At 43.0% G+C, this 11116-nt stretch overlaps 1 non-coding gene across 1 annotated transcript; it reads left to right on the forward strand.

Annotated features, from left to right (window-relative positions):
• Positions 1–7348: 7348 nt before the first annotated feature.
• On the forward strand, positions 7349–7477 carry LOC122903882. The gene has a single exon (XR_006384083.1). It is a non-coding gene; the product is annotated as a small nucleolar RNA SNORA70 (small nucleolar RNA).
• The last annotated feature ends 3639 nt before the right edge of the window (positions 7478–11116 follow it).

The following is an 11116-nucleotide window of genomic DNA, read 5'->3' on the forward strand; positions in this document are numbered from 1 at the left end:
TATAATTTAATCAGATTTGCTTGTTCAGTCTCCCAGTGGACCACTCTGTCTTGCTCAAAACCATCCCTAATCCTGGCTAGTCTTCTTTACAGGGAATGGTGTTTAACTTGGGATTATGAGTGCTTTCCGTGGATCCACACTCATCTGTGTCTTTTGGAAAATCAGTTAAAAATGCATGCTCAAATAAAAATATTTGGGAAAAAGCTTAAACCATTTGTACCAAGAGAACTGAACTCCATATAGCTTGATTTAGCTAAACAAAGCTACCTAAATGCAGAAATCTGTGCTGATTAAAGTTGCAAATTCAGGTAATGATATTAATATCTATTTAAAGAAGGTCTCACAGTGAGAACTATGAAGACAGAGTGTGTGAACTTAGAGGAAAGCTGGTATGATGATATCAAGACTATGAGGCATGGCCTTCAAACCAGACTTAACAGGCATGCCATTAAACCCATTTTCATAAGCTAATACAGAGCACAAAAGATGGACGGATGCTAGAGACGTATTTGACAATAGCAAACAAATGGATTATAGTGACTGATACCACTCCAGGAGAACATTTAGACAGAGAAAAGAGCCCGGAATATTACCCTAGGGAGTATCATTATCAAAGGGCAGTCATACAAAGACAAGACACAAGAGAAAACACACAAGATAATCAGAAACATGAGGAGAAAGGCAGAACATCCTGGTGGCATCGGCCAGGTGTTCCCGGAAGGGCAATAACCAAGACCACTGGATTCGTTTGTCACGCCTGCTGGACGGTGGTCTCAGCAGAAGGGCTGCCATGAGGAGGACCTTCAGGCATGAAGCCGAAAGAGGAATAATGTAGAAAGAAGAGGTGCCCACTGCCACCTTGTCTGTCGAGAAGCTTGAGTGCACTCATAAAGTGAATTGGGAGAGAGAGGTAGCTGACACGGGGCGCGAGTGGTTAAGGACACTCGGATGTGTTTCTAAAGTGAGGGAAAGGACGGTTGAACACACAGGAGAGAAAGGAAACGGACAGACCCAAGAGGAGACCAGAGGGGAGAAGAGATGGTGCTGGGGGAGCCTTGAGCCTGGGAGAGCCAGTCTTCCTTGGAAGGTGGGAGCAGAGCAGGCAGCGGAGCCTGTCGTAAGCCACCTTGTGGGTGAGGGTAGAACAGGCTGTGCCCTGACGCAGGACAGGAGAGTAGCACCAGTTCACATCATTATAAAAACGAAAAATGAAGTGTGATTCAGAGCACAGCAGAATGTGGAGAGAGGATCTGTTCAGAGCACCTCCTGGTGCTTGTGGGGGGCTTCAGAACATCCCCGACCTCCCCATGCCCAGTTCGCCTCCTTTATTATGATACCTGAAGTCCACGTGGGAAGGCACAAATGTGTTTTTCCCACAGATTAATGAGATTCAGGTGTTATCAAGGATAGAGATCAGTGGTCTTTAGAAAGTACTACAAGCAATAATTTTGGGCAACTTGTCCCAGGTACCTGGGATGTCACCGTCATTGTCATCACCATCGCCACCATCATCACCATCACCTTCATCACCACCATCGCCATCACCACCTCATTGCCATCAGCATCGTCACCATCATCGTCACCATCATCATCACCATCACCTTCACCACCATTGCCATCAGCACCACCATCGTCACTGTCATCATCGTGGTCATCACTGTCACCCAATTATTAATTACTATCATCTGTGTCCTTGTGATGCTCCAGGAGCAATTCCAAGTGACTTCCATACACATCGGCCTATTTCACCCAGCTACACCCGTAAGGTGGGACGCTCTGCAGATCAGGAGGGGACAGTGAGTGTGTGGCCAGCCCAGGCTCAGGCAGCTGGCAGCCCCAGAGCAGGAAGCATGTTCTCTATCTGTGCGAGTGCCAGAGACCACACTAGGTGCCCTGGTACAGATGTCACCACATTTAATTATTTTGGGGGGTCAGTTTTCAGGTAGTTACTGTTTACTACAGAAAGGTTTCTTTAGTTAAACCAAAGCGAAACTTGAAAACAGTTTATCAATTAGTTTTTGTATGGACCCATTTTTTCTATGAATATTGACATGGAATTTTTTCTCTTTCAGAGCAAATACTCTAACAACAAATTCAAGGTGGTAAATTCACGGAAAATGGAAATTTTTCACTATTGAAAAGAAAAATAATTAGGAGCATATATTTTAAGTAAATCAAGATACACATAATGACTAATGGTCAAAAAGGATGATACTTAATACCGTATTTCATCCATGTGAAAAAAAAACATGATTTCTACAAAAACATGAATTTTAAAAGAATGTTGTTCTAGGCAGTATAGACATTTTAACAATGTTTATTCTTCTGATCCAAGAGCATGGAATGGTCTTCCATCTTTTTGTGTCTTCCTCAATTTCTTTCATGAGTGTTCTGTAGTACCTCAAGTACAGATCCTTTACCTCTTTGGTTAGGTTTATTCCCAGGTATCTTATGGTTCTTGGTGCTATAGTAAATGGAATCGATTCTCTAATTTTCCTTTCTGTATTTTCATTGTTAGTGTATAAGAAAGCCACTGATTTCTGCACATTGACTTTGTATCCTGCCAAGTTGCTGAATTGCTGTATGAGTTCTAGTAGTTTGGGGGTAGAGTCTTTGGGTTTTCCATATAAAGAATCATGTCATCTGCGAATAGAGAGAGTTTGACTTCTTCATTGCCAATTTGGATACCTTTTATTTCTCTTTGATGTCTGATTGCTATTGCTAGGACTTCTAATACTATGTTGAACAAGAGTGGTGAAAGTGGGCATCCTTGTCTTATTCCTGATCTCAATGGGAAGGCTGCAAGCTTTTTCCCATTGAGGATGATATTTGCTGTGGGTCTATACTGCCTAGAGCAATATATACTTTTAATGCCATTCTAATCAAAATTCCACCGGTATTCTTCAAAAAGCTGGAGCAAATAATCCAAAAATTTGTATGGAATCAGAAGAGACCCCGAATCGCTAAGGAAATGTTGAAAAACAAAAATAAAACAGGGAGCATCGCGTTACCTGATTTTAAATTTTACTACAAAGCCATGATCACCAAGACAGCATGGTACTGGTATAAAAACAGACACATAGACCAGTGGAACAGAGTAGAGAGCCCAGATATGGACCCTCAACTCTATGGTCAATTAATCTTTGACAAAACAGGAAAAAATATACAGTGGAAAAAAGTCTCTTCAATAAATGGTGCTGGGAAAACTGGACAGCTATAAGTAGAAGAATGAAACTCGACCATTCTCTTACACCGTACACAAAGATAAACTCAAAATGGATAAAAGACCTCAAGGTGAGACAGGAATCCATCAGAATCTCAGAGGAGAACATAGGCAGTAACCTCTTTGATATCAGCCACAGCAACTTCTTTCAAGATATGTCTCCAAAGGCAAAGGAAACAAAAGCAAAAATAAACTTTTGGGACTTCATCAAAATCAAAAGCTTCTGCACAGCAAAGGAAACAGTCAACAAAACAAAGAGGCAACCCATGGAATGGGAGAAGATATTTGCAAATGACAGTACAGACAAAAGGTTGATATCCAGGATCTATAATGAACTTCTCAAACTCAACACACACGAAACAGGCAAACATATCAAAAAATGGGCAGAAGATATGAACAGACACTTCTCCAATCAAGACATACAAATGGCTATCAGACACATGAAAAAATGTTCATCATCACTAGCCATCAGGGAGATTCAAATTAAAACCACATTGAGATATCACCTTACACCAGTTAGAATGGCCAAAATTAACAAAACAGGAAACAACATGTGTTGGAGAGGATGTGGAGAAAGGTAACCCTCTTACACTGTTGGTGGGAATGCAAGTTGGTGCAGCCTCTTTGGAGAACAGTGTGGAGATTCCTCAAGAAATTAAAAATAGAACTTCCCTATGACCCTGCAATTGCACTCCTGGGTATTTACCCCAAAGATACAGATGTAGTGAAAAGAAGGGCCATCTGTGTCCCAATGTTTATAGCAGCAATGGCCACAGTCGCCAAACTATGGAAAGAACAAAGATGCCCTTCAATGGATGAATGGATAAGGAAGATGTGGTCCATATACACTATGGAGTATTATGCCTCCATCAGAAAGGATGAATACCCAACTTTTGTAGCAACATGGACGGAACTGGAAGAGATGATGCTGAGTGAAATAAGTCAAGCAGAGAGAGTCAACTATCATATGGTTTCACTTATTTGTGGAGCATAACAAATATCATGGAGGACATGGGGAGTTAGAGAGAAGGGAATTTGGGTAAATTGGAAGGGGAGGTGAACCATGAGAGACTATGGACTCTGAAAAACAATCTGAGGGGCTTGAAGTGGCGGGGGGGGGGAAGTTGGGGTACCAGGTGGTGGGTATTATAGAGGGCACGGATTGCATGGAGCACTGGGTATGGTGAAAAAATAATGAATACTGTTTTTCTGAAAATAAATAAATTAATTTAAAAAAAAGAATGTTGTTCTGTGTCCACTAGAACTCCATTATTTATAAATAACTTACTTATTTATTTATTTATTAAAGAATTTCTTTATTCTTTCAATAAATAAATCTTAATACTATGCTTCAAGATATAGAGGATGAAGTAATTTACACTTTGGAAGACAGTGTGGAGAGTCCTTAAGAAATTAAAAATAGAGCTTCCCTATGACCCTGTAATTGCACTATTAGGTATTTATGCCAAAGATACAGATGTAGTGAAGAGAAGGGCCATCTGTACCCCAATATTCATAGCAGCAATGGCCATAATCACCAAACTGTGGAAAGAGCCAATATGCCCTTCAACAGATGAATAGATAAAGAAGATATGGTCCATATATACAATGGAGTATTATGCCTCCATCAGAAAGGATGAATACCCAACTTTTGTATCAACATGGATGGGACTGGAGGAGATTATTCTGAGTGAATAAAGTTAAGCAGAGAGAGTCAATTATCATGTGGTTTCACTTGCTTGTGGAGTATGAGGAATAACACAGAGGACACTGGGAGATGGAAAGGAGAAGAGAGTTGGGGGAAATCATATGGGGAGACAAACCATGAGAGACTGTGGACTCTGAGAAACAAACTGAGGGTTTTGGAGGGGAGAGGGGTGGGAAGATGGGTGAGCCTGGTGGTGGGTATTGAGGAGGGCACGGATTGCATGGAACACTGGGTGTCGTGTATAAACAATGAATCTTGGAACTCTGGAAAAAAATAAAATTAAATTTTGAAAATAGATAAAAATTAAATAAATAAAAATAAAATTTAATATCTTTAATATGTTTGGTTTCAAACGGTTGCTCTGTTGAGAGCTCCGCGTTCTGAAGGACTGCCCCCCTCGGCACCGTGCTTGTAGGGTGCAGGAGGGAGCAGACCCTGAGTCCCCCATGGGTCGCGAGCACACTACAAAGGTGCACACACAAGTCGTGTCTTTCCATCATGTCAGCCTTATTCAGTCATAAAGCAAACGTAACACAGTTGTGAAGCCGGTTCAGGATCCCAAACTCAGTGACATTTCATACACATTTAATGCTGCTTCCCATGCATCACACAAAGCAAAGCACAAGACAAAGACCCACAACAAACAAGACACAAAGGGAAGTTCACAAGCCAAGCACGAAGCCAGTCTGCGAGTGCACACTGAGGCAAGGCCTCAGCTCCCCACACTCACCATCTCCTAGGTTCAAGCCACGCAGCATCTCTGTTCTGGGCAGAAATCCACCTTTCAGAGGTGGTCAGACATGAGCGGGGCACCGTCTGCAGAGTCTGACGGTTTGCTGCAGAGTTCCTCCCCTTTGAAAGGGGAGGAGTCCTTGGGTCTTGGCCTAATCTTGGGTCTAACCAGTCTTGGGTCTTGGCCAAGCTCCTCTGGTTCCAGTGACGACAGCCCCGGTTCCTCCAGGCTCTCTTGGCTTTCTGGGTTTTCTGTTCCTGGTGCCTCCAGCCTGTGCGGGCATCTGCTGTAGCTGGCCTAGGCTGCTGATGTCACTGCTTGACCCACACTCTATCTTGCTCTCTACAACCCCAAGGAACCCTAAAGCCAATTATGTGGACGAGAACTAATGAACTGGGCACAGTCACTTATTTTTACTGGTCTTTTCCTCGGGTCCTGACACAAATATGAAGATGGCAGGGAAGGAAGGAGCTCTGCCTGGGTCAGGAAAATGCTGGGAGGAATCGCGGCCTGGGGTCATCCCTCCAGGAATCGGGGAGTCTGCCCTCTGAGGTTTGCAGCCGCACGCTATTAATAACGTCCCTGTTTTGGAAGTGGAGACTGGGTTCGAAAGAGGTGAAATTTGGAAAACAATAATAACAAGTAATAAGTAATACAGTAAGGCCAATGAAGGGAATCTCTAGTGTGTGATGAAGGGATTTTTAGCACAGAATGGGATGTGTTTCCTACCTGCAGGCAAAATCATCGACACAGCTTCTCCAGAAGTTTCTAGAAAGAAGACTGTTCAACTCCAACTGCAAGATGCATTATTGTTGAGAGGCTGGGGCTTGGATGTCCATAAAGGGGACACATTGTTGTGTGTCCCTCTGGAGATCCACTCGAACGTGAGCCTGAGTTCCACTTCTCCTAATGAGCTTGCACGAAATGGCCGTTAACCTCTCACCCAGTGACAAGCTAATAAAATATATTTCATTAAGTTGTGTGGGTACTTCTGCTGAAAATTCACACTTGATTTATTTTTGTTTTTGTTTTCTAATAGTGCTTTTTAAAGATCTTCATGACATAGAAATGCATTGCCTTTTCTAGACTAAAACTACTTCTTCCCTTATTTGCTGAAGGAAAATATTAAACATGGCAGTAATGGCAAGCATCACACCACCTGATGTCACTAAAGTATGAAACCCGTTTATGTTCCTGTAGGCTTCGTTACAGCCCAAGCACCATTAGTCTTTTTGATAGTTTCAAAGTTTTTAGAAAGCAACCTGAAAAACCGATAAAAATTAACCATCTTAGTTTATGCTGAGTGAAGTAAGTCAAGCAGAGATAGTCGATCATCATAAGGTCTCACTTACTTGTGGAGCACAAGGAATAACACGGAGGATGTGGGGAGATGGAGAGGAGAAGGGAGTTGGGGGAAATTGGAGGGGGAGACAAACCATGAGAGACTGTGGACTCTGAGAAACAGACTGAGGGTTTTGGAGGGGAGAGGGTGGGGGGTTGGGTGAGCCTGGTGGTGGGCATTAAGGAGGGCACGGATTGCATGGAGCACTGGGTGTGGTGCATAAACAGTGAATCTTGGAACAGTGAAAAAATAAATTTAATTTAAAAAATTAACCATCTGTGTCTTTGCCTCAGTTTGTGAGGAAGAAGCAGGAGAACCAGACTGCTCACCTTAGGAACATTCACACTTCATCTGATGCCAAGCTCTTTCCCCATGGGGATCCAGTGAGCCACGGCTGTAGACAGGGGCCTCTTGGTGCTGTCTGCAGCTTGCTGATTATATAGGTGGCCCTACAGGACCTTGCAGTTGGCCCTTTCCAGTGGACATTCATGTTTTTTTTTCATTTATTTATTTTCAGCATAACAGTATCATTCATGTTTGACCTCATGCCATCCCTGATCTGGGCTGTAGACAGGTATTGTGGTGTCTCTGGAAAGCCCCAGGGCACAGTAGCCAGGGTCCACATGGGCCAAGTCATCATGTCCATCTATACCAAGCTGCAGAACAAGGAGCATGTGACTGAGGCCGTTTGCAGGGCCAAGTTCAAGTCCTCTGGGCACCAGAAGACGAGCTGCACTCTGGTCCTGTCTTTCCTTGCCCCAGTGTCCAGCCTTCCTGACGCCATTCCTTCCGCCGTTCCCTAGAGCCACATCTCCACGAAGTGGGGTGTTACTCAGTTTAATCAGGATGATTTTGAAGACATGGTGTATGCAAAGCGGCTCATCCCAGATGACTGTGGGGTCTAAGACATTGCTGGCCACAGCTCCCTGGACAAGGGGCGGGCTCTGCACTCACGAGAACCTCAGTGCCACCCCTTCCTTATTCATGCCGGACAATAAATCGTACTTCCTGTCCCAAAATTACTCAAACTTCGGCTTGTTGGATTGGTGGTGATTCGTTTCTTTGTTCGTTTGTTAATTTAACACATGCTTAGTGACTGCTTTCCCAGTGCCAGCATGGTCCTCAAAGCTGAAAGCTCATCAGTGGACAAAACAGACAAGAATTCCTATCTTCATGGATCTTACTCCTAACTTGGGAAGAGAGAGATGCAAGCGATGCGTAGATAAATAATTCAAATACTCAGTGTGTAAACGGTGAGTCACAGTAAAGGGGCTGCAGTTTTCAATTACACGATCAGAAGGGAGCTTACTGGAAGGTGATGAGAAACATCTTGAAAATGACCCACGTGGACATCAGGGACGAGAGAGTTCCCAGCCTGTTCCAGGGTCCAAAGCAGGTGGGGCTGGAGCCCTGATGATGCAGAGAAGGAGTCCTTCAGACGGGTGACCGTAGCACTGTTTCTTCTCAAAAATGTATAAAATGAAAAACTTTATCTCAGTCTTAATTGAAGGAGCAGCAATAATCCTCTGTGCTGTTTTAACAAAACAAAACCTGTCCTCAACAGAGACATAAATGTGATACATAGATTTGACTAAGGGCCTCCTGAACAGTCAGATAAGGTTCAAGTTTTGCAATTTCATGTGAAAGAATCCAGGCGTCTGCAACAAGAACTTTCTATGGTGATAAAATTGTTAAGGTCAAAATACGCACACCATTGCTTGCTGTCTGCACGGACATGTAATACTGGTCCACGCGTCTGCTCTACTCCAGCCGGCCCACAGGTCTCTCTTCACCAAGTCCTTCTGTATCTGCACTTGTAGCCATCAGGAACCCTGATTCCATTATAAATTCCCATGGCACTCCGTCTGCAAGTAACTCACTCGTGTCTCCAGTGTCTCACAGGAAGACACACCCCCACTCCTGACAGCTTCCTTCCAGGGAACATGCAGGACCCCAGTTCAATGGTTGATGCAGTATTATTGTGAGCCTCACTTAGTATCTGTGTCATTTACTATGCTGCAGTGGCTGTAAATGTCGCCGGACCCGAGTCTCAAGAATTCACCTTATTTTCCTTATTGCCGAGAACTCGGCCACACACAAGCAGAGACGTGTTCTGTTATGTGGGTCGTTGTCTCATCGACATTTACACACCTCACCGTCACTCACCTGGTTCAGTGCACGAGCTCTTGTTGGAGGGGCTTCAAAGACTTTCTAGTACAGAATCCACTCAGGGTGCAAGTGTTCTCCCCGTCACACGACCATATGACAGTACGTATGTGTGTGTGTGTAACATGACAGCATGTGTGTAGCATGACAATGTGTGTGTGTGTATAATGTCACGACAGTATGACAGATGTCTTAGGGCTAGAAAGGGACTACCCCATCTAGCTCATCTGTCTGACACGTGGACTCTATTTTGTAGAATTCCTACACTTAGTCTCCAGTTGTCCATGTTACAATGGAATCCTCTAATGAGAGAGTTCGCATAGTCAAATCTAACAACTCATATTGTAAGCCATGGATAGTCAAGTCCAGCACTGCACAAAAAGCCACATGCCATGAATACATGGTTTTCCCAGGATATGGGGCTAGTTTAACACTCAATGATCAACCACTGTAATACATTACATCCACAGGCTAAAGAAGAAAGATCATATACACATATCAGTTGAAACAGAAAAAGCACTGACAAAGTCTAACACCCATGCATGATACAGTGAAAAATCCGCAAACTAGAAACAAAAAACAGACCTTAGCGGGTAACGAACAACCACAGAGCCACATAACAGGCATCCTGTCAATGATGAGACACTCAGTGCTTTCCCTGCAATACAAAGAGAGTGTCTGCTCTCACCTCCCTTACTCAACATCCTACTGGAAGTTCTGACCAGCATAATAAGGTAAAATGTAGAAATAAAAATTGATAATAACTCATTATAGCAAAGATGTCAATTTTCTCCAAACTGATCTATAAGTTTATGCAATTACTATCAGAATCCCAGCAACCTATCTGACAACCCTATCCAAAATTTGTATAGAAATATTCAAGCCTGGAATAGTTAAAATAATTTTGAAGAAGAGTAAAATAAGAGCAATAATTTTACTCAATATTAAAATCTACTATAGACCCACGGTAACCAAGACAGTGTGGTATTGGCAGAGGACAGACACACAGATCAAAGAATGGAACACAAAAACCAAATACTGACCCACACAGATATGCCCAGCTGATCTTTAACAAAGGACAAAGTAATTCTATAAATGTTGGATAGCCCTCAACAAACAGCATTGGATTAACTAAAGAGCCATAAGAAGAAAGAAAGGAAGGAGAAAGAGAAAGAGAGGAAGGAAGGAAGGGGTGGAGGGAGGGAGGGGGAGAGAGAGAGAAAGAGAGCAAGAAAGAAAGAAAGAGGGAGGGAGAGAAAGAGAGAGGGAGGGAGAAAAAGGGAAGGGAAAGGGAAGGGAGGGGAGGGAAGGGAAGAAAAAAGTTCTAAATAACCTTCATACCTTATGTAAAAATAACTCAAAATTGATATTGATCACAAACTTAATATAAACATAAGACTTTTAGGACAAAAAAAAAAAAAAGAGATAACCTTTGGAATCTAGAGCCAGGTAAAGTTTTTTTAGTCTTTACATCAAAAGCATGATGTAGAAAAGGAAATACTGCTAAATTGGGCCTCATCAAAATTAAACATTTTGGGTGTAGGAAGTACCCTGTTAAGATAAAGAGAACATACAGACCAGGAGACAATATTTGCAGACCACAGATCTGACAAAGGACTGATACCAAGAATATGTAAATAAATCTCAAAATTAAATAGTAAAAAAGCAAATAATCAATTAGAAAATAAGCAAAGGAGAGAAAATAGATTTCACTGAAGTTGACAGTCAGGTGACAAAGGCATGAAAAGACGCTCAGCAGTGCAACGACTGGGGAAATGCAAACTCGACCACAATGAGGGTCACTGCACACCTATCAGGGCGGCCCCAGCAAAGAAAGTCCCCCACCAGACAGTGCTGAAGAGGTCAAGAGCCCACCCACTTGCACACTCACTGCCTCTGGGAACATAGTGTGGCAGCCCCTCTGCAAAGTGGTGTAGCAGCTTC

The sequence above is a fragment of the Neovison vison genome, chromosome 3, assembly GCF_020171115.1.
Source record: "Neovison vison isolate M4711 chromosome 3, ASM_NN_V1, whole genome shotgun sequence".
Lineage (NCBI taxonomy): Eukaryota > Metazoa > Chordata > Mammalia > Carnivora > Mustelidae > Neogale > Neogale vison.